Source organism: Nycticebus coucang, chromosome 5 (assembly GCF_027406575.1).
Source record: "Nycticebus coucang isolate mNycCou1 chromosome 5, mNycCou1.pri, whole genome shotgun sequence".
Lineage (NCBI taxonomy): Eukaryota > Metazoa > Chordata > Mammalia > Primates > Lorisidae > Nycticebus > Nycticebus coucang.
This window is the reverse complement of record NC_069784.1, coordinates 50265816-50290326: the sequence shown is the minus strand read 5'-3', so window position 1 is coordinate 50290326 and position 24511 is coordinate 50265816. Positions and strand designations below refer to the sequence as shown.

The following is a 24511-nucleotide window of genomic DNA, read 5'->3' as shown; positions in this document are numbered from 1 at the left end:
TGTGGCACACTTAAATTATGTTGACCAAGAAAAAAAAAAAGAATATACTTACTGTGCCTTGAATTTCTTTATAAAATAATTTAATTAATGATCTTCAAAAATGTTCGCAGCACAACTAAAATCTTCTCGTGGCCCACCAGTGTGCCACAGGGCACAGATGGAGTATCACTGCCTTAGGTGAATGAATTAGTCATCACATTTATCTCACTATATTGCAATTACTTGTTATCTCTGTGTGCCTAAAAGAATTAACACTGCAGACCTAAGAATGCTGTTCTTCAAAAGGCCTGCTTGCAAGATTGGACCTTGGCTGGCATCTGGGAACTTGGATTTCAGCAGGGTTCCCACCACCCCCTGATAACAAGGATTTACTCTGTGTAATGTTTGTACAAACAGTGTGGTACATAAAACCCTGAGCATTGACTTGACAAGTTTCCCTGGTAAACGACATTTGACGTGTGTTGTCACGTTGTTCCTGTGTGACTCCACTGGGAGAGGACTCTTGGAGTTTATAGCCGGTTGCCTCCAGACTGTGTCCCTGAGCCTTTCCCTTTGCTAATTTTGCTGTGTATCATTTAACTGTAATAAATCATAGCCTCAGCTTTATTTTGAGTCCTATGACTTCTAGGAAACACAGAACTCCAAGACCCCCAACACACTTTGTACTCCGAGGGATCTTGAATTAGACAGCACCTCTGTCATCTCTCTGCCTGGTTATATGAGAATTCTCCACCAGGTTTCAGCTCCTGATAGCTCAACAAATGTGCATATCTTAAACCTCACATCGTCCCAGAAATGCCATTCTGCACATTCTAGCACAGACACTACACAAAACTTGTGTCTAATCCAAAAGAAATGGCTCTGACTCACTCAGAATTATATGCGTGCAATTGTGTGAATTATATAATCTGAAAGCTGCTTAGAAATAAAGAATGAACTCTAGTGCCTTTATATACCACACACTATTTTATCTCACTTCTGTATCTCTCCTAATTTTTTCTTAACCCCTTTTCTAGCTACAATTTCCTCTCAATTTTCCTGTGAAGTAGGCAGAGAAAGTATTAGTCTCCCTAATTGGCATTTGAAGAGAAAGAGACCTAGAAATGAAGTAGCTTGTGAAAGATCAGCCAGTGAGTTATTGTGAGAGATGGTTCTGGAATTAGGTGTTCTCATAGCTTATAAAGGTAGATGTTTTCCATTTTTAATTTCATATGAAGAGCAAAATAGTTAGTTCACATAAATTAGTATGAAATTTAAGAGAATTTTATAGGTTTAAAAATATATGCATTTTTTGAATAACATATGTAAAACTTAGTACAACAGTCAATTTTGTTTTAATTGTTGGGGAATCATTGAGGGTACAGTGAGCCAGGTTATACTGCTTGTGTTTGCTGGGTGAAGTCCCTCTATTAACAGTGTCCCACCCCCAAGAGGTGTGTCACACACTGTAGCCCCACACTCCCCTCCCTCCTTCCCTCCCAATACTCCTCCCCTCACCATGGACTAGCATCAATTGTCCTCATATCAGAATTGAGTACATTGGATTCTTGCTTCTCTATTCTTGTGATGCTTTACTAAGAAGAATGTATTTTAACTCCATCCAAATTAATACAAAAGATGTAAAGTCACCATTCTTTTTAGAATAAGTCCATTATTTTTATTAAAGGTCCAAGGTAAGGCCTATAGTTGAAGAGAAAGTTCATTGTTTGAAGCTTTTCCTAAATTTGGGAAGGAAGAACTTAGCACAGTATGTTTTTGTATATTTCAGTTTGATCCCTATCAGACTTGAAGCCCCAGAAATTAAAGAGAGAAGGCAAGCTAATGGTTTTCTTGTATTCCCATTGATTTCAATGATTAATTTCTTCTTTCTTTTTCTATTTCAACTGCCCAAGGGAAAGAAATAGAGGAGAAAGAGTAAGACTTGTGCATGCTGACCAAACGTATTATTCTAGGAACAATTTTAGCTCATTTAATCTCTTGAGGCTTTTTGTCTAATAGTAAAAATTGATGAGGTATGATTAGCATTCTAGTGATGCAGAAGCAAAAATCTAAGAGCAAGGATGTTCAGATGTGAAGTCAGAAGTTCAAAGTCTTTTCCCCACCCAAGAGAAGGAGGAAGGATGCAGATTGGAGTTGATTGGCATTTCAAGGAAGACCTTGCTTTCTTTAGTATTGCAGTGTGATCTAACGCAGGCTAGATAAAAAGTGGTATTTCTTTGAAGATTTCATATAATTAGTATGATTCATGTTGGTGTCATTTTAGGAACTTTGGGTTATCAGATATTATATCTGTATGGACCCTCCCCCACCCCCCTGCCCAGGCATTCTGTGGGAAATCTCAGGATAAAAATCACAGATTTTTATCTATGAGGATATCCGTGGGTGGGGGTGGGGGGGAAAGACTGCCTATTATGACTGACTCTAAGGTATACTTGTTTGGTGCTACCAAATGGCGTCCTTCAAGACCCTCTGGCCTGGTTTCTGAAAAATTTATACCAAGTTTCCCAGCGAAATGGCAGAGATAATATCAAGGCCACATTTTGGGGGCCTAGTTGGAGAGATTAATTTGTTCAAAGTTGGCCAAAATGCTTTGATCACCATATGCTTGGTGACTCTTCCCCAGCCTCAAGGATAGTGGCCCTGAAGGGTACAGCCGTGGAAGGGTACAGTTGTCACTACAACAATGGCAACATTATCAGGGGAGAGACTGCAGTCACAGAAGGTCCTGGTAATAGAACACCCTATGTGAGAGGGTGGAGGGCCTAGAACTGTGGGGGCCCCGTGAGCCAGCGCAAATAGCAGTGTTGAGTCCAGGGGAGACGTGGAAAATGCCCTGTGACTGAGGCAGAGGAGACCCCAACAAGGGAAGAGAGGGAAGGACTTGGATTCCCAGCACTAACAGTTCAGGCCTCTGAGTACAATGGGGACCAGAGTGTTTCTAACACTGGAGTGGCCTTAGGACTGAGGATTTTGTTTCTGCGGGAGTGAAGTGCAAAGGCACCAACCCAGCCAAATGTTGCAGGAGTTGAGTGCAGGTTTCTGTCAGCCCAGAGTCAGTTCTGTTCTCTTTCCTGAGCCCTCAAATATCATGAATCAAGGACTCAGGACCTCTCCCATGCTGTGAGGGACACGTTTTACATGATGATAACCTCTCTCCTCAGCCTGCTACTCGCCCACTTTCATTAGCATTTTTCCTTCCCAGTGTGAAAGCTCTTCTCTTGCCTGGTAAACATGTTCTGCTCTCAGGAGTCTGAGGTTTGCGTTTTTCAGAACTGCTGCTTTGATTATAATGGGGGTGGGGGGACTCACATCTTCACTGTAATCTAGGAGCTTTGCGTTTCACAGTATGAAGTCATTTTTGAGGTGGGGGAGGACATTTATATTAGGGACATCTTCATCCTGGAGCTATTGTGGCCTAATTAGAGCATTAGCTACCCACTATCTTGTGTCTCCTGCCATCACAACCATCAGTCCTGCCTGTTGATGGCTGGACAACAGAAAAATGGCATTTCATAGAGCTGAGGGGGACCTTACAGAGATGGAGAGACGTGCACAGCTTTGGTGGCAGAATGATAAGAGGAAGCCAGGACCCTGATCTTTTGCCTCCATAGTTGGTGTTCTTTCTGAAATAGGCTGTGACTCCTGCAGTGATTTCTGAAATGTCTGACAATAGAAGCTACTTAGATTATCCCTACCTGAGACTTAGCATCTCAGCATCGACCTAAGATTTCTAGAGACCCAGCTAGTTTCATCCTTCCAATTCCAATGCTTGTTCTGTCCTGGTTGCTCCTAATCAGGAAAGGGGGCTGCACTCGAAGTTGGGGTACATAATGAACTCATACCTCATCTGGGGGTAGCCTGCTTCAGTGGGGAGGGTTAGTGACACTTAGTGGGACGTGTAGTTGGTGGGGCCCAGAGATGAGCCTACAGAGGAGCGAAGACTTACAGGTCAGCTTTATTAAAATGGACAGCCACCCCCAGGCAGTGCTTAGATGGCTTCTGTACCCAGGGGCAGTTAGAGACCTCTTTCATATGGGATTATAGGGGTGAGCAAATTCTATAGTTTTCCAGGAAAGTATAACCTTAGGCTTGAGCTTCTGGGGGTAGAGCTAGCCAGATCCTTTGTCTCCTTTATCTTGGGGTTGGGGAGTGTATAGGGCTGTGTTAGGCCTCCCAACACTTACTAGTTACATGAGCAGAGGCAAGCTCCTTTCTCTCTCAATCTCGGTTTCTTCACTTGTAGAACTGTCAAGTCTTATATATTTCAGTTTGAGGTGGAGCATGATGGTGGACAGGATGGACATGTAGCCCACCTCTCCCAAGCCATCAGGTGAGAGGAAAGGGGGTCTGGACCTTCCCCGTGTGTGAATTATTGGTGTGGACGGACAGCTGGAGACTCTCAGTGAATTTATGGATTACTATATATGAGGGGTAATTTAAAACCACAGACTCTGTTGTAGAGATTCTTCCCTGCTTGGCTGTGCTGGCCAGCAGGCCCCTCCCTTATGGAGGACAGCAGCTTGCAAATGCTGACAAAACCCAATTGATGAATATTTATTCCTGAACTGAGGGAGGCATCTGAAAGGAGAGCCACTCAAAACCACGGGAAGCTGGGCAACCTGATGGAAAACTGAAAGGAAGCAATCCCGCCTGGGAAACAGACATTTTGAACTACCCAAAAGGGCGGGTGCCTTCCCCCAGTCCAGGAGTGATTGAATAGCATTCCTGGTGGAGAATGTTGGAGGGGGCTGGCGGTTCAGGCTGCGCAGTGAACTGGCGGGTCCTGATCCAAAAGGGAAACTCTGAACCATAAAACTCAGAATAAGGTCCCCAACCACTCCAGCCGTGGGAACCGGCTACAGCTGTGGAACCCGCCAGCAACTGCGCGAACACAGAAGCACCCTCCCCCACAGCCGATTGCAGTCGCCAGTTTGCAGGAGAAACTGGGAGCAGAGTGGAAAGATTTGAGAAGCGTGTACTCCTGCACTGAGTGGGAAGGTGGGTTGCCAGTGCTCTCTGGAGCAGAACAGTGGAGGTTACACAACACTTAGGTGACAAACTTTTACAGAAACTCCAAAATGGCGATTGGCCATGGAAGGTGGTTACCATGATAACAGTATAAACTGTGAATCAGGTATATAAGCCTGGAAACCACTCACTGTGACACCGGGTGTCCAGAAAGTATACTGCAGTGTGAATATATTCCTATGAAAGTTGATCCCTACATTATACATATAGATGTATATTTCTACATACAAGAATAATATTTTTGTGGTTGGTGCCTTTTTTTCTTTTCTCTTTTTTCTTTTTTTTTGTTTGTTTTGTTCTGTTTTTTCCTCACCATTTTCTTGGAGGAGCTTTTGTTAATTTTTTATTACTTTTTATATAGATATATTTTTTATTTCTATTTTTAATTTATCCTTTCTTCTCTTTTAACCTTTCTATGAACACCACTTTTTCTTTTTTTTTCAATTATTTTAGATTATCACTATTTTTATTGCAGATGTTTTTATGTTGCTGTTGTCATGGGTGTTGTCTGTATGTCTATGTGTCTCCGTCTGTTTTTGTATCTATGGGCTTGTGTGTCTGGTAGCCTTTGTATCTGTTTATTTGCTCATTTGCTCTCAAGGAGCTTGGTGTTATGACCCGCAACTCTGAGCTCCCAGCAGTCCCCTCCACTCTCACTCTGAGGTCTGGAGGCCTGCACCCCAGGAGTCCAGATTCTTGGGTGATTTCTCAAGAGGTGCGGACAAGACCTGGACTTCAACTGGACAGTGCTGATTCTGCAGCACAGGAGTGAGGCGATGACGGTCGGCTAAGAGGGAATCACACCGGAGTGGCGGTGCCCCAAGGTACAGAGCAGCAGCCATCTTTAGCAATAACAAGGCCCACTCCCAGATATCCCGTAGCCACTCCTCTTGTCTCCCTGGGAAACCAGATGAGGCCGGGCATCTTCACAGATGGCAACCACCATCTGTGAAGATGAGTCCCCATGAGTAAAGGGTTTACCTGAGGCGGTACTGGCCTGGGTGGAATGCAGGGACTATAAAACGCACACGCAGAGCCAGGAAACTCCCAGGGTGGGGCTGATCCAGAGGACCGCTTTACTGAGCCTAAGTTGCACCCAGCCTTCAGGAGATCATCAGCTTATAGATAAAGGAGGCCAAGAGCCTACAACTGACAACTAATTGGGCTGGGAATACAAACCTGCAGGAGTAAAGACAGGGCCTGAGGCACAGGTTCCGGGAACTCAAATCTGCCTCTCCTCTGCAGAGGAATTTAGGAGGGTCAGAAACAAACTCCCACAGGGTTGTTCTGTTCAGCCAGTAACATAAACTAAGGGTGGGGCTGGAACTGAGTGAACACCCCCAGCCTCCATCAAGTGCCCGAGGTTGACAGGCCTCACTACCTCCTGCTGGATAGAGGTAGAAAGCAGCGGCCTGGATGAGCAGATACAGACTTCCCTGTGATTTAGGCAGGTGCAAACCTCTGGAGTATCTGCCCACTGCAGACAACTGACTGGGTCACGCCCTGCAGGGCTAGCAGCGACTGGGTGTGACAGAGCTGCAAGGTGTGGAAGGAGGCATCAACCTTCCCAAACTGATCTATTTGCTGGGTGGGTCCTCCTGACTCCACGCAGCACTGGAGCAAGCCATATCAGAGTAGTCAACCAGACCTCTGTGATCCAGTTCCCAGAGACCTCTTAAACTCTCCCACCTGAGACAGGTGCTGACTGAGACAATTGAATTGGACCCTTTGAACTGAGCTAATTGTCTGAGGACTATTCAGGTAGTGCCTTGGGTGTGTGGTTGTAGGAAGGTTTGATTTTCCTTTTCCAATTGTTGCCTGTGGTGGACGGAGTGACTTAATTGCTGGTATTTCTCCACAGCTGAGACTTCAACCCAGAGTCACTGTTTCACTAGGGTTGAACAGAAACCAGGTGAAAACAAGACAGAACCACTTAGCCCCACCACACCTAACAGAGCCCCAGTTTCTCAGGCCACAGCACTGTATGGGTCCTCGACAAAGCTCCAGGGGAAAAATCAAAGGGGGTAAAACAATCATGGGGCAGAATCAGCAGAAAAATTCTGGTAACATGAATAACCAGAATAGATCAACCCCCCCAAGGAAAGATATGGCAGATGTAATTGAAGATCCCATACACAAACAACTGGCTAAGATGTCAGAAATCGAATTCAGAATTTGGATTGCAAACAAGATTAATAAAATGGAATTAGGAATTTGAGGAGAAATTCAAAAGTTGTCTCAAGAATTTAATGAATTTAAAGACAAAACCACCAAAGACTTAGACACACTGAAGCAAGATTTGCAGCCCTCAAAGATATGAAAAATACAGTAGAATCCCTCAGTAACAGAGTGGAGCAAGCAGAAGAAAGGATTTCTGACATTGAAGACAAAGCCTTTGAATGCTCCCAAACTCTCAAAGAGGAAGAGAAATAGAGAGCAAAAATGGATGATTCTCTCAGAGAGCTCTGGGATAATTCGAAGAAGGTTAATATCCGACTGATTGGAATACCTGAATCCAATGAAGTGGCCTTGCTAGGCACAGAGGCCCTTTTGCACGAAATTATGAAAGAGAATTTTCCAGACATGCCTAGAGATTCTGAAATTCAGATAGCAGACAGCTTCAGAACCCCAGCACAACTCAACCCCAATAAGACATCCCCCAGGCATATCATAATTAACTTCACTAAAGTTAATATGAAGGAGAAATTTCTCAAAGCAGCCCAATGTAAGAAAGCCATTACCTACAAAGGGCAGAATATTAGAATGACTGCAGACCTCCCTGCTGAAACCTTTCAAGCCAGAAGAGGGTGGTCATTGACTTTTAATCTCCTAAAGCAAAATACCTTTCAACCCCAGATCCTGTATCCAGCTAAACTGAGTTTCATTTATGATAGAGAAATTAAATACTTTAATGACATTCACATGTTGAAGAAATTTGCCATAACCAAACCAGCTCTTCAGAATATCCTCAGACCTATCCTCCATAATGACCAACCCAATCCTCCACCAAAAAAGTAAACTCACTCAGAAACTTTTGATCAAACTCCAACTTCCACACTGGTGTAAGGACTAAAAATGTCCACTGGACTTTTGAAAAACTCGATACCCATAATTTTACCAGACTTATCAATATTCTCCGTCAATGTGAATGGCTTAAACTGTCCTCAAAAGAGACATAGGTTAGCTGACTGGATACAAAAACTCAGGCCAGATATTTGTTGCATACAAGAATCACGTCTTAACTTAAAAGACAAATACAGACTCAGGGTGAAAGGATGGTCATCCATATTTCAGGCAAATGGTAATCAGAAAAAAGCAGGTTTTGCAATTTTATTTGCAGATACAATAGGCTTTAAACCAACAAAAGTAAGGAAGGATAAGAATGGTCACTTAATACTTGTTAAGGGAAATACTCAATATGATGAGATTTCAATTATGAATATCTATGCACCCAACCAGAATGTGCCTCAATTTATAAGAGAAACTCTAACAGACATGAGCAACTTGATTTCCTCCAGATCTGTAATAGTTGGAGATTTCAACACTCCTTTGGCAGTATTGGATCGATCCTCCAATAAGAAGCTGAGCAAAGAAATTTTAGATTTAAACCTAACCATCCAACATTTGGATTTATCAGACATCTACAGAACATTTCATCCCAACAAAAGTGAGTACACATACTTCTGATCAGCCCACGGAACTTACTCCAAAATTGATCACATCTTAGGTCACAAGTCTAAGCTCAGGAAATTTAAAGGAATAGAAATTATTCCTCGGGCGGTGCCTGTGGCTCAGTCGATAGGGTGCCGGCCCCATATACCGAGGGTGACGGGTTCAAGCCCGGCCCCGGCCAAACTGCAACCAAAAAATAGCCGGGTGTTGTGGTGGGCGCCTGTAGTCCCAGCTACTCGGGAGGCTGAGGCAAGAGAATCGCTTAAGCCCAGGAGTTGGAGATTGCTGTGAGCTGTGTGAGGCCACGGCACTCTACTGAGGGCCATAAAGTGAGACTCTGTCTCTACAAAAAAACAACAAAAAAAAGAAATTATTCCTTGCATCTTCTCGGACCACCATGGAATAAAAGTTGAGCTCAGTAACAACAGGAATCTGCATACTCATACAGAAACATGGAAGCTAAATAACCTTATGTTGAATGATAGCTGGGTCAGAGATGAGATCAAGAAGGAAATTGCCAAATTTTTGGAACAAAATGACAATGAAGACATAAATTATCAGAACCTCTGGGATACCGCAAAGGCAGTCCTAAGAGGGAAATTTATAGCACTGCAAGCCTTCCTCAAGAAAACAGAAAGAGAGGAAGTTAACAACTTAATGGTACATCGCAAGTAACTGGAAAAGGAAGAACATTCCAACCCCAAACCCAGTAGAAGAAAAGAAATAACCAAAATTAGAGCAGAATTAAATGAAATAGAAAACAAAAGAATTATACAACAGATCAATAAACCAAAAAGTTTGTTTTTTGAAAAGGTCAATAAAATAGATAAACCTTTGGCCAATCTAATCAGGAAAAAAAGAGTAAAATCTCTAATCTCATCAATCAGAAATGCCAAAGATGAAATAACAACAGCCCCTTCAGAAATTAAAAAAATCCTTAATGAATATTACAAGAAGCTTTATTCTCAGAAATATGAAAATCTGAAGGAAATTGACCAATACTTGGAAGCGCGTCACCTTCCAAAACTTAGCCAGAATCAAGAGGAAATGTTGAACAGGCCCATATCAAGTTCGGAAATAGCATCAGCCATACAAATCTCCCTAAAAAGAAAAGCCTGGGACCAGATGGTTTCACGTCAGAATTCTACCAAACGTTTAAAGAGGAATTAGTATCTATACTACTCAACGTATTCCAAAATGTAGAAAAAGAAGGAAGACTACCCAACATGTTCTATGAAGCCAACATCACCCTGATCCCCAAACCAGGAAAAGACCCAAACGAAGAAAAGAAAATTATAGACCAAAATCACTAATGAATATAGATGCAAAAGTATTTAACAAGATCCTAACAAACAGAATCCAGCAACACATCTAACAAATTATACATCATGACCCTTGAGATCCCAGGGTCTCAAGGTTTGTTCAATATACATAAATCTATAAGTATAATTAAGCACATAAATAAATTAAAAAACAAAGACCATATGATTCTCTCAATCGATGCAGAAAATGCTTTTGATAATATCCAGCATCCCTTCATTATCAGAACACTTAAGAAAATTGGTATAGAAGGGGCATTTCTTAAACTGATAGAGGCCATCTACAGCAAACCCACAGCCAATATCATATTGAATGGAGTTAAATTGGAATCATTTCCACTCAGATTAGGAACCAGACAAGGCTCCCCAATGTCTCTATTGCTCTTTAACATTGTAATGGAAGTTTTAGCCACTGCAATTAAGGAAGAAAAGGCGATCAAGGGTATCCATATAGGGTCAGAAGAGATCAAACTTTCGCTCTTTGCAGATGATATGATTGTATATCTGGAAAACACTAGGGATTCTACTACAAAACTCTTAGAAGTGATCAAGGAATATAGCAGCGTCTCAGGTTACAAAATCAACATTCATAAATTGGTAGCCTTTATATATACTAACAACAGTCAAGTTGAAAAAACAGTTAAGGACTCTATCCCATTCACAGTAGTGCCAAAGAAGATGAAATATTTGGGAGTTTATCTAACAAAGGACATGAAAGGGGTGGCACCTGTGGCTCAGTCGGTAAGGCGCCAGCCCCATATACCAAGCGTGGTGGGTTCAAACCCGGCCCTGGCTGAACTGCAACCAAAAAATAGCCGGGCGTTGTGGCGGGCGCCTGTAGTCCCAGCTACTCTGGAGGCTGAGGCAAGAGAATCGCTGAAGCCCAGGAGTTGGAGGTTGCTGTGAGCTGTGTGATGCCACAGCACTCTACTGAGGGCTATAATGTGAGACTCTGTCGCTACAAAAAAAAAAAAAAAAGGACATGAAAAATCTCTATAAAGAGAACTATGAAACTCTAAGAAAAGAAACAGCCGAAAATGTTAACGAATGGAAAAACATACCATGCTCATGGCTAGGAAGAATGAACATCATTAAAATGTCCATACTACTGAAAGCAATATATAATTTTAACGCAATCCCTATTAAAGCTCCACTATCATACTTTAAAGATCTTGAAAAAAACAATACTTCATTTTATATAGAATCAGAAAAAACTTCGAATAGCCAAGACATTACTCAGAAATAAAGGCAAAGCAGGAGGAATCACACTACCAGACCTCAGACTATACTACAAATCGATGGTGATCAAAACAGCGTGGTACTGGCACAAAAACAGAGAAGTAGATGTCTGGAACAGAATAGAGAACCAAGAGATGAATCCAGCTACTTACTGTTATTTAATCTTTGACAAGCCAATTAAAAACATTCGATGGGGAAAAGATTCCCTATTTAACAAATGGTGCTGGGTGAACTGGCTGGCAACCTGCAGAAGACTGAAACTGGACCCACACCTTTCACCATTAACTAAGATAGACTCTCACGGGATTAAAGATTTAAACTTAAGACATGAAACTATAAAAATACTAGAAGAGAGTGTAGGGAAACCCTTGAAGAAATTGGCCTGGGCGAGTATTTTATGAGGAGTACCCCCTGGGCAATTGAAGCAGCTTCAAAAATACACTACTGGGACCTGATCAAACTAAAAAGCTTCTGCACAGCCAAGAACACAGTAAGTAAAGCAAGCAAACAGCCCTCCGAATGGGAGAAGATATTTGCAGGTTATGTCTCTGACAAAGGTTTAATAACCAGAATCCACAGAGAACTCAAACGTATAAGCATGAAAAGAACAAGTGATCTCATCGCAGGCTGGGCAAGGGATTTGAAGAGAAACTTCTCTGAAGAAGACAGGCGCACGGCCTACAGACTTATGAAAAAATGCTCATCATCTTTAATCATCAGAGAAATGCAAATCAAAACTACTTTGAGATATCATCTAACTCCAGTAAGATTAGCCTATATCACAAAATCCCAAGACCAGAGATGTTTGCATGGATGTGGAGAGAAGGGAACACTTCTATACTGCTGGTGGGAATGCAAATTAATACATTCCTTTTGGAAAGATATATGGAGAACACTTAGAGATCTAAAAATAGATCTGCCATTCAATCCTATAAGTCCTCTACTAGGCATATACCCAGAAGACCAAAAATCATGTCATAACAAAGATATTTGTACCAGAATGTTTATTGCAGCCCTATTTATAATTGCTAAATCATGGAAAAAGCCCAAGTGCCCATCGATCCACCAATGGATTAATAAACTGTGGTATATGTACACCATGGAATATTATGCAGCCTTAAAGAAAGATGGAGACTTTACCTCTTTCATGTTTACCTGGATGGAGCTGGAACATATTCTTCTAAGTAAAGTATCTCAAGAATGGAAGAAAAAGTATCCAATGCACTCAGCCCTACTATGAAACTAATTTATGGCTTTCACATGAAAGCTATAACCCAGTTACAACCTAAGAATGGGGGAAGGGGAAAGGGAGGGGAGGGAGGGGGTAGGTGGGCAGAGGGAGGGGGATTAGTGAGAATACACCTGCGGTGCATCTTACTAGGGCATATGTGAAACTTAGTAAATGTGGAATGTAAATGTCTTAGCACAATAACTAGGAAAATGCCAGGAAGGCTATGTTAACCAGTGTGATGGAAATGTGTCAAACAGTCTATGAAACTAGTGTATGGTGCCCCATGATCACATTAATGTACACAGCTATGATTTAATAAAAAAAAAGATAAATAAATAAAAAATAAAAAAAAATTGTATATTTAAGTTTAATGTATAGTATATTGGAAGCCACCAGAAAGGAAAAGTTGGGTGAGGTCCTTCCTTCCCTTTTCCTAATACGCCAAGACCTCTGTTCCGATGAGATTGGCATTCTAGCTCAACATTTCCTTTGTGGCAGTGAAGTACAGAACAGGGCACCAGCACATTATTTGGTCTTATTTGCCAGACCAGATCGCTGGCTTATCTCCTCCTCCTGAACCTGTTCTTGCCCTGTGGCACCACCTTACAGCTTCAGCAGGGAAAGATTTGTCCAGTTGGTCATGATTTCCCTTTCACCAGAGAGGATGGATTCTCATGCTACCCGGGTTTCCTGCTTACAGTCCAGGTAATCAAAGTCTGTCTTGTTACATATGTGTGCCTCTTTCTCTTTTCTCAATTTCTCCAAATTACTGAGTAATTTTCTCAGGGAAATCTTTCACACCCTTTCTTGTCTTACTCTAGTCTCTCCCATGTCTTCCCCTTTTCCATTTGCAAACCAAAAATAACTCCACAGTGGAGAATGAAATCAGTGCTACCTAGTCCCCTGAGTCCAAACAAAAGAGTGAAGGCGTTTGAAGCAGCCTCCGACCTAGTGAAGAACTTCAAAAGCCTTTGAAAGGCACCTAAAGATTTCTTACTTAAATTTCCAGGAACTTTCTCTCTAATTAAGCCGGCTTTTCTTCATCACAGGCAGTCATGAGAGATAAAAGAAACTATTATCCAGTTTTCCTAGTTTTCAGTTTGGGTTAATGGCTAGCAATATAACAATGTTGCCTCCCAGTCATTTGAGTCGCAAATAGACCGATTTTCTGCTAATTTGGGAATGGAGGGGGTGTTTTCAGTCACCTGGGAATCCAACTGCTGTTTTAATAGCATTCTTTCTCTGGGAAAATATGTTCTGAGTTCCAAACAAATGCTTTCCACACAAGGATTTGTAGCCCAGCCATGGTGTAAACCACATGCCTTTCTATAGGATGCGAGAGACAGTTTAGGGGATCTTGGCAGACACTGATCCAAACGTTCATATAGTGTTTTTGAAGACTAGGGATTTTCTTATTCTAACGAATAGTGGAACAATTTGATAATGCAAAGAGCATTGGAGAAAACATGATGGTTCCTTAATATGAATAATGACAGTGCAATGGCAGCTGCTTATCAAGTGCTTCGGGATGTCCCGGTGCGCTGGTAAATCGCTTTATGTGCACTGGGGCTTTAATCCTTAGGGTGGTCCCCAATGTAAATACTGTTTTCCCATTTCACAGATGAGAAATCTGCAGCTGAAGAGGTTAAAATACCAACACTTGTGAGGCCAAGGCAGGTGGATTGCCTGAGCTCATGAGTTCAAGACCAGCCTGAGCCAGAGCGAGACCCCATCTCTAAAAAATAGCCAGGTATTGTGGCACCTATAGTCCTAGCTAATTAGTAGTTTGAGGCAAGAGGATTGTTTGAGCCCAATAGTTTGAAGTTGCTGTAAGCTGTGATGCCAGAGCACTGTATCGACATTAAAAAAAAAAAAAAAGAAAGAAAAGAGGTTAAGTACTTTCTTCGAGAGTACATCTAGTAATGTGTCCTACTCCAGTGGCCTGGCTCTTAAGCACTGTGGCAAGAAGAAAATGTGTGTCTCCAAATGTGGTTTATGGAATGGCAGGGTCAGCAAAAATCTTAGAGGTTTAAAATGTCATGGGCACAGGCGGCTCTGCTCCCTTTCCTCAGGAAAATCATAACTCAATTAGAATGTTAAAAAAAAAAAAACCCTTTCATTATTTAGCCAGTCATTAAAAAATAATCTCTTACATTTACAACCATCTTAATCTACAAATCACCCTTCCTTCCATACATTATTCCATTTGATGCGCATAATAACCCAGTAAGCCCAGGGCCATCAGAGAGCAGATGTGCAAGGGTCCCATTTTATAGATGAAAAAATTAAAACTTAAAACCTAGAGAATCCAAAGTTAATTATCCAAGCTAACCTGCAAGAATAGCAAAGCCTGACCTGGAATCCTTCCAACTTGTTTCTAATGCTCTTGAGCCAGTACAGACTGTTAGTGGGAGGGAGAGGACATTTGAATCTCTGTCCTGGAGGATCAGAAAGCTGCACAAAAGGAGCTTGGCCAGGATACTACAGGGAATATGCTAAAGAGATGCCAGAACTCCTTACAGGTTCAGAACAGGCGCCAACATCTCCTGTGCTCTCTGCTGACTGCAGGCCTCGGATAGCTGTATCTGTCTGTGGATGGTAGCGGGAGAGCCAGGAGGAGGGCAGAGCAGTGAGGGCTGGGGAGCCTAGCTGTGGAGTGCAGCCTGGTCAGTCTTTGCCTTCCTCCTGACCTCTCCCGGGTCACCTACCCCACATTGCTTTCTGAAGGCCATTGCTTCTGCTGCTATAAGGCGCTCATGGCCAAGGGAGTCAGTGGAACAGAGATCAGCTCTCTCATAGGCTTTGATGTTTGGCACACGTGAGCTCAGATCTCAGCTCTCACTTGCTCTTCATGGCTCCATACAAAATATATTTGTGAGAACAGAATATTAGCATCTATCCCCTAGGGCTGTCATGAAGACTAAACACTATGGTGCTTATAGTTTCTAGAACAGTGACTTGTATGGCCTAGATGGTCAACAAAAGGCAGGTGCCTTCTCATTAGGTTCCTTTTCATTTCTCCTTCTGTTGGTGACATGTGCACTTCCCCCGATGCTCAGGGGGTTGAAAGCTGCTTCGGGATCTGTGTCATTCTGTCATGGTGTCACTTAAACCCTGTGTCAAATTTACTCATTCATTTCTCCAGCAAAGTTTAGTGACACACATTCTTCTCAGGGATGACAGAGGTATTTACTGCTCCCCTGTGCTCCCCAGCATTTCCCAGGTGCTTAAAGATAGGCAGGATTATCTAGCTGCGGCCCAGGGCTGAGAGTGGGAGGGACGTGTGTGATTCTGGCTCAGGAATCTAAGAGGTGGTATGCGACCTTCCATCTTTGTCTCCTCCTCTGCAGCAACCCTCCAGTCCCCCAGAAGGCAGAGCTGTATGGTAGAGGCAGCTTAGATCCCAATTTGCTTTTTGGAGAGGATCAGCTAATTTTGCTTTTTTTTTAAAATTTTTTATTTGTTGTAGTTTTTGGCCAGGGCTGGGTTTGAACCTGTCACCTCTGGTACATGGGGCCGGCACCCTACTCCTTTGAGCCACAGGTGCCGCCTGAATCAGCTAATTTTGTATGAGTAAGAAAAAGATATTTGTGTGTTAACCCACTAAGTTTTCATGGTTTATTCTTTACTATAGCATAGCCTAATCTAACCTAATATATCTTGGCATTTTGCTAGACACAGAGATTTGAAAAAAAATAAACTCTTTAAGATCAGATGTGGTGGTTCATACCTATAACCCTAGTACTCTGGGACGCCAAGAAGGGGGAATTGCCCTAAGCTCACAGGTTGGAGACCAGCCTGAGCAAGAGCAAGATCTTGGCTCTAAAAATAGCCAGGCATTGTGGTGGGCACCTGTAGTCCCAGCTACTAGGGAGGCTGAGGAAGAGGACTGCTCAAGCCTAAGAGTTTGGCGTTGCTGTGAGCTATGATGCCAGAGCACTCTACCCAGAGCAACAAAGTGAGACTCTGTCTCAAAAAAAAATAATATTTTGAAATTATCTTTTACTTTTATTTATAAATATTAGTTGTTCATTTTTTGAGACTTTGGAAAAAAAATTAAAAAAAAATAAGTTACCTGATGACTCTATACTGAACCTCAGAGTCAAAGCATTCTATAATAGACATACTCTTATTTGACAATGTGAATGTTACTTTCTTTGCATTATTATTATTATTGCTTAATATTTTGATGCAGCAATCATATGATTTCTTTTCTGAATATATTTATCTTCATTCGTTCTTTACGAGGTTTTTGTTTCTAGTCCTTATCTTAAACATTGTTATTGTTCTTAAATTTTAAGCCTTTTTAATTTTGTGAAGGCAAGAAGTAGAAACCTAATAAACACATATATATGTAAAAAATAAAATAACAATAATAATAAAATAAAATCTTTCTCATGTCAATCTCAATTCCCCATTCACCATACAGTTGAAGGAGGAGGCAGACTTCGATAGCTCAGATAGCTAGTCTGCTGGCTGATACAATTCAGCATACAACCAGAGGCCTTTTCAGCAGAGACTCGCCTGTGAATGTGTCAATATTCCTATGGCCTCTCAAACAGTTTCCCATAGAGAGTGTTCTATGCCACCTACCTCAGACAAGCTCCAGTTGTCATCTAGTTATACAATTAGGATGATGCCATCTCATAGGGACCATGTGAGTCTCAAAGGATCTCACACAATGAAGAACACCCTACTGGTTAAGAGTGACAGTCTGGGGAATTGTGTTTACTCTTAGAAGCCAGAAAGCCACAAAGAGCCATTTCCCCTCTGATCTCTATTTGACCCATTGTCTATTTTGAGGCCAGTGCCACCCTGTCCTGATAAGTGTTCTTAGGCATTCTTCCAAAACTGACCTGTGGGTTCAACTCGACCCAATCACAATCTCCCGAGGCTTGTCATTAGTGGCAATCTGTACCTAGTTCCAAACATGCACATTCCTCAGAGAAACTACCACCAATCCATCAGTTGGAGAAATATTAACTTCTTTGCTTTTTAGAGGTATCATCCTGTCACTGTTGTCTTCTGCCTGTGGCCAGGAAGTAGTAGTCACTATACTAACCATATCCCTGAGGGCAAGGACGGCATCTCTTACATTTTCATAACCTCTCAAGTAAACATATTTTGTACCATTTTTCCTCCGATAGACACCCACAAATATTCTGCCACATGGTTGTGAGACAGGGGTCCTCAAACCATGGCCCGTGGGCCACATGTGGCCTGCAGAGGACATTTATCCGGCCTCTGGGGTGTTTTTGCCACAGCTGCCTGCCTGTGGAATGTGTGCCAACTCTCCGACTCTGTTCCTTCTCTCTGTCTCTCCCCTCCAGTGTTATTGCCATCCTGCTTAGCAACCCACTGTCCGGGGCTCAGTGTGTATGTGTGGAATGTGCCCCATACTCTCCAATTCCCCTCCTACTCCCTGACTCTGCTCCTTCTCTCTGTCTCTCCCCGTCCCTCCTTCTCTGTCTCTTGACTCCTCCTCTCAGTTTCTGGTGTTATCAGAGAAGTCACCAGGTTGCCTGTGCAGAGCCTGCTGCTGCCTAAGGACCGAGGTAAGAACAAGTTAGGATTTTTTTTTTTTTTGAAGTTGGGAGGTCTTTTTTTTTTTTTTTTTTTTTTTTCATTTTGCAGTTAGTAGGGCCCTTTTTTTGCAGTTAAGGGAGGCCTTTTTTTTCTGCAGATGGGGGCACCTTTTTTTGAAGTTAGAAAAGTCCTTGTTTGAAGTTAGGAAAGCCTTTTTTTTTTAAGTTGGTTAGTTGGTTGGGGGTAGTTTCTAGGGGGGTTGCATCACAGTGCTAATGCAAATAGTGAGCGCTCAGTGCTAATGCAAATTGTCAGTCTCAGAGGTAATGCAAATGGTCAGAGCTCAGAGGTAATACAAATAGTGCTCAGTGGTTATGTTAATTATAAGTGCTCAGTGTTAATGCAAATGGTCAGTGCTCAGTGTTATTGCATGGGAGCCCCAAACTGGTAATCTGCCTAGAGCCCCATGGGAAGTGAATCTGGCTCTGCAGACAGCTGAGGAGTAGGAAACCCAATTTAATTGCCAGTAAGTGCATTTATATTCTGATTGCTACTCAGTTGTGTATGATGTTGTATGTTGTGTGCTGTGTAAGTCCTGGTTCACACTGTTGCTATCTCTGAGCACTGCAGCATACAAGCATATGGCTGAACTCGCATTAGATTTGGAAGAAAAAAGGCATACATGCCTTCTTTTTTCCTGCAGTGGAATCTGATCACATGGGTCTTCTCACCCATGCGATCAGATTCCTGTGCGAGTTCACAGATTGCAGTGCAGTTTGCACAGGGTAGTGTGAACTGGAAAGGTGGTGGAGGAACCGGCTCTGTAATCATGCCCGTTCCTGCACCACACCAGTGTGAGCCTGAGGTAAAAGCGGACTTCCACCATATGGGCACTGGTGAGGCTGATACAATGTGGACTGGCAAGGCTGCATTGATGGACACTGATCAGACTGCATTGATGGGCAGTGCAGTCTATATGTCTCTGTGTGGGCAAAGTTATTGCTGGTATACTGTTTTTGGAGTGCTGTATATATATATTGGTATTTCACTAATAGCAATTTGGAATCCCTAGGAAACAATGATATCAAGAAAGAGAAAAATTGACTTGGAGAGTAGGATATTCAAAGAATAGTGGACTTATGATTACTTTTTTCATGCAGTACAAGGAAAGAGCTGTGTGTTTGATATGCCAGAATATAGTGTCTGTGTTCAAAGAATACAATTTGCGTCGACATTATCAAACTCAACATAAAGATAAATATGATAGTTTGGCCGGAGAAGTGAGAAAAGATAAAATATTAAAACTGAAATATATATTGATAACTCAGCAAAATACTTTTGTGAAGCAGAAATAGCTAAATACTTCATCACTGTGAGCAAGTTTTCAAGTTGCCAAGATAATAGCATGCACTGGCAGACCATTCATGGAGGGAGAATTTGTTAAAGAATGCCTTCTTTCTGTTGCCAAAGAGATGTGTCCAGAGAAGGCCAATTTATTTAGTACAGTGAGTCTTTCAGGACCCTCAATTACACAAAGGATTGAAGAAATGGGAGACAATTTGCATCAGCATTTCCAAAACTCCTCAAAAAACCTTTCCTATTTTTCCTTGGCACTCGATGAAAGTAATGATGTTCGTGATTCTGCACAACTTCTAATTTTTATTCGTGGTATGAATGACTATTTCGAAGTCACAGAAGAGCTTGCTGCACTGCAAAGCATCAAAGGAACAACTACAGGAGAGGATATTTATGAAAAGGTTTGCCAAACTGTAAATGGTTTGGAGCTGGACTGGGCAAAGCTAGCCAGTGTGACAACTAATGGTGCTCCTAGCATGGTGGGGTCTAAGAAAGGAGTAACTGCTCACATTAACCAAGAGATGGACAAACAACCATTCTCATCTAATAGCCATACACTGCCTCATCCACCAACAAGTGCTGCATAGTAAATCACTGAAATAGGACTCTGTTATGAAAACTGTGATATCCTGTGTTAACTTCATTAGAGGTAATACACTAAACCACAGACAATTTCAGGAATTTCTGTCTGAGCTAAATGTTGCCTGTGAAGATGTTCTGTACCACACAGAAGTCCATTGGCTGAGTCGAGGGAGAAATTTGAAACATTTCTATGACCTACTTCCACAGATTACAGCTTTTCTGCTTTCAAAAAACAAGTACCAGAGCTCAATGGTGCAGAATGGAAATGGCACCTTGCCTTTCTGAAAGATGTGACAGAGCTACTCAACAATTTCAATGTGCAACTTCAAGGAAAGAGTAAACTCATCTGTGATATGCAATCACATGTGAAAGCATTTGAAGTAAAACTAGGCCTCCTCATCAAACAAGTAAAAGAGGAAAATTTCTGCCATCTCCCCACAACTCAAAATATGTTAGTGGAAAATTCATTGATTTCAATCCCAAATAAAACATGTTGTGGATTCACTGAAAAAGTTGCAAAAGGAGTTCCAATTTAGATTTAAAGAGCTTCATCTCCATGAACAGGACATACAGCTTTTCTGTAACCCATTTTCTATTGACATTGAAAATGTGGATACCATTTACCAAATGGAACTGGCTGAACTGCAGAATTGTGACTCTCTAAAGGATACATTCAAGTCAAGCAGCCTTCCTAATTTCTATGCATCTCTCCCCTCTGAGACATATTCTAATCTCAGGAACCATACGCTCAAAATGGCAACCATCTTTGGTAGCACTTATGTCTGTGAACAGACTTTTTCCAGAATGAAACATCTGAAATCTCCAGCCAGATCTAGACTAACTGATGCACACTTGTCATGACTAGCAGTGACAAATATGGAACCAAACATTGACCATCTCATTAGCCAAAACAGGCCCATAGTTCCCATTGAAATATTGGTAAGCTTGTTGATTTAACTTTACTTGTTCTTCATTTTAAATATTGTATTTCTTCCCATTTTGCTTTTTTACTTCAAAATAAGATATGTGCAGTGTGCATAGGAATTTGTTCATAGTTTTTTTTTTTTAAAACTATAGTCCAGCCCTCCAACGGTCTGAGGGACAGTGAACTGGCCCCCTGTTTAAAAAGTTTGAGGACTCCTGTTCTAAGACTTAATGTCCCCAGACCTTCCTTGTCTCTTTGAAACAGTCTTTCTTCGCTGGTCCCCCAGTGTCCTCCCTCTCTGCTGATGACATCACCTTGTGGATTCATAGTTGTTTTCCACAATGCCTCCCACAGTCTCTAGCCTCTGTTTCCACCTTACCTGCGGTTTCGTCTCCTTTCCTGGTTCCAAGTGCACAGAACACAGATGACAACAAACTGAGTCCAATGTCTTCCAATACACAAGGAAAAGCGTGTCTAGAGGCAGCCACTCAAAGCCTGCCCCACAGCCAGATGCAGCAGCAAAGAGCAGGTCACTCTGACAGTTCATGGGCAAAACAGACATTTAAGATTAAAAATTAATCTTTTAAAAGAACATCCAGCTGGCAGTAAATGAGCAATGAAGGCAGAACAAGGCTGACCTTGTTGGTTTTGCAAATATGCTTCAAAATTAGGAGATGTTCTTTACAAAAATTCAACTTCAGAGTAAATAAGTTACTTTTTTACTTCTAAACCTTATGTTGTCCCCTGTTCATCGCTGATGGTGAGAGGAAGGGAGTGGGTGATTTCAGGTAGTAAGTTAAAAATTCTCCATGTTTGGGCAAGGAAGGGCTTGTTTGGGAAGATGGGGAGAGGATGGGAGAAGAGTAACCCCAGCCTGGGAACCCAGGCTAGGAGGGGTGGGGGGCACTACAGAGCCCTCCATGCTTGGCCAATCTAGATTACTGAGGGAGAACCACTAATAATTTTGAGTGGAAAAAAATGATTCATTCACATAAGACAAAGGCTAGTGAAAACATGTTAAAAACAATTAAATTTCCCAAGAACTATTCTGTGGGGGTTCATTAAATGAACTGATTAATTTGTGCAGTCTTTTCCTCCCCTCTTGTACGTATCCCAGCTCTTGCACCTCCCCTTAGTATAACAGCAGCTAACCTGGGTTAGGCGCTTACAATGTGCCAGGCCCATCACATGCATTGCTTCATTTGACCCTCACTGAAGACATCTGGCTTGATATTTTCTCCATTTTACAGAGAGACAAATGAAGTTAATCAACTTGCCCAAAGCCTTTCAGCAGTAATGTGCAGTATTGGGATTTGAACCTAGACTATAACCAGAACACGGTGGGTGTGGAAATTTGGGGGTGTTCCAGTGACCATGGCAGTGGGATTTGCCTATCTTTTAGAATTTATAGTTGGAGTCAAAAATAGCAACCTTCCTGCTGGATCTCTCACATCTCCCCTCCTCAAGGCTCATCCAGTATTTGCCAAGATAAGTACTGTCTTATCTTGCCACTAGATGGCAGGATTATCTCAAAAATGCTTGTAGAAGCAGCCACACTCTGGGAATCTGGAAATTTCTTTTCCTCTAGAGATTTTCTCCTTTCCACAATCAGCCGCTAGTCTAGGCTATGCCGTTGGTCAGGTCTCAGGCCACCTGGCTGTGCACAATCCCCTGACCCCCTTCTATTGCCGTTTTCCAGTCTACCCCATGCTTCAATGAGAACTAAGTAAGTTAAGACTTAAAGGTGCTGGCATAGATAGATCAGTGGAGGTTCTTATAGAAGATTCTCAAGTTTGGACTCATTACTTTCCCGGGGACCTTTCCAATCTGATCATTGCACTGCACTAGGGGAAATCCTCTCTTCCAAGGTGATACACTTTAATATTAGTCTTTAATGTTTTAGCCCAAGTGAATTAGTCCTGAGTGCAGGATATAGGGCCCAGGCAGAGCTATTTGATACAGGGTATAGGGTCTTTTGCAGCACCTCTCGAATTCCACAGAATAGGTTCCTGGGTAAGACAGACAGGTTTGGATTCAACATGGGGTTTTATGGGGCAGCATCCCCAGGCTTGGAGGGTGTTTCAGAACGAGGCTGTGAAGAGCTCCTGGTTTTATACAGGTGGCCCAGGTACCTATGGAGCAATATGCCCACTTAATTTGGGGAAATTGAAATGACAGGTCATTCTTCAGCTGTCATACCCAGCCTCTTAGAGAGCAAGTTTAGTTCCACAGACAGACTAGGTGTCTGAACACCCCAGGATGGAGGACACGCTGGGCCTCTGGGTCTCGCTGTCCTGCCACCCCCCTCCCCACCCAGCTCTCTGTCTCACTTGAGGTAATTCTGGAAATTGGGATGAATCGTGGATTTTGCAATTTGAACCCAAGCTTGTTATGGCTGAAGACCTACCTGACCCTTCAGAGTTGTGTTTGGGTTAATAGTAAATTTGAGCTGTTGAAAACCAAAGCCAAACCAGTCATGCACAGGGCTAGGCCAAACCAAGGGCAGCCCCAAGCCACTCTCAGTTTATGAGCCCCTATTTGGTGGCTACATCATGGAGGGGACAGCTGTGTAGGGTGAGTCCCAGGGAGGGAGGAGTCAAAGGCCCATGACGGACTACTGCAGGTCTTGGTCCTGGGGCTGCATGATTTGCCCTTATCCTGTTGCATCTAGGGTAGGGAAGATATGCATCCTTCTTGCTGCTAAGTTTGCTGCAGAAATCAGATGTGGTTGGGAGCAGATAGACTTTGTGGACCTGGAGGTGAGTTAGGGAGCAAAAGCCATGGTCGTGGAGAAAGTCAGGTGAGGATACGAGACCAGGACTCAGAACCTGCCAGGTGTCTGGGGTCATGGCGTGGGTGTGAGATGATGTGGGATTCACTGTCAACAGCCTGCAGTTGGAGGAGATGTTTGGTATCCTTTGGAAGGTTTATGCACATCCAGGATCAAATGTAAGTTATGTGTGAGTCAGGTGGCAGGAGGAGGATGGCTGGAGCAGGAGGGAAAATTCTTTCTATTCAGAAAGCAGCCAAGTCCTCCCTAAAGCCACCTACTACGGCCAGGTCCTCTGCTCAGACACCAGGGTGCCTTCAGCTTGGCAACAATGAGATGTGTCAGGAAATGCTCGATATATTTTAGCGTCATCCTTACTGGTAACAACAACCAACACACAGTGACTCATAAGGCAGGGCCATCTTCAGCTCCACTTCACAGAAAAGGAAACTGAACCACTCAAGGAAAAAGTAAGTTGTCTGAGATCACATAGTTAACAAGCAGCAGATCAGGGATTGAAGCCAGGCACTCCAGCTCCAGAGGCTGTGTTATGTTATGTTAGGTTAGGTTTTTAATTAATAATCCAGGGAGTTTCCCAGGAGACCAGAAGAGGGAGAGGTGGCTTCTGGGTGGCATGACCAAGGGGAACTGTCAGATAGACAGGCATTTCAGTTGCCCTTGAACATAAGTTGAGCTCTATTTTCTGCTCCCAGCCCCATCCTGAAACTGAGCCCACACATCCTGCTGCATCACAAACTGGGGTTCAACAGAGGCTTCAGATCTGCTGAACAAATAGCCTGCAGGCAGGGAGTGGGGGACGGGGTGAAGCAGGTGAGGAGCTCTTAGGGATGCTCCTGTCTTCA

The 24511-nt window shown here is 42.6% G+C and overlaps 1 protein-coding gene across 4 annotated transcripts in view; it reads right to left on the bottom strand.

Annotated features, from left to right (window-relative positions):
- HAO2 (hydroxyacid oxidase 2) overlaps positions 1 to 21504 on the bottom strand; it is a 35804-nt gene extending 14300 nt beyond the window's left edge. The window contains exon 1 of one of the 4 annotated variants that reach the window (XM_053592691.1): positions 21258 to 21504. The gene's annotated coding sequence lies outside the window, so the exon portion shown is untranslated. The remainder of the gene's footprint in view (positions 1 to 21257) is intronic. The other 3 variants (XM_053592692.1, XM_053592693.1, XM_053592694.1) reach the window with 3 other exon arrangements.
- Positions 21505 to 24511: the final 3007 nt, after the last annotated feature.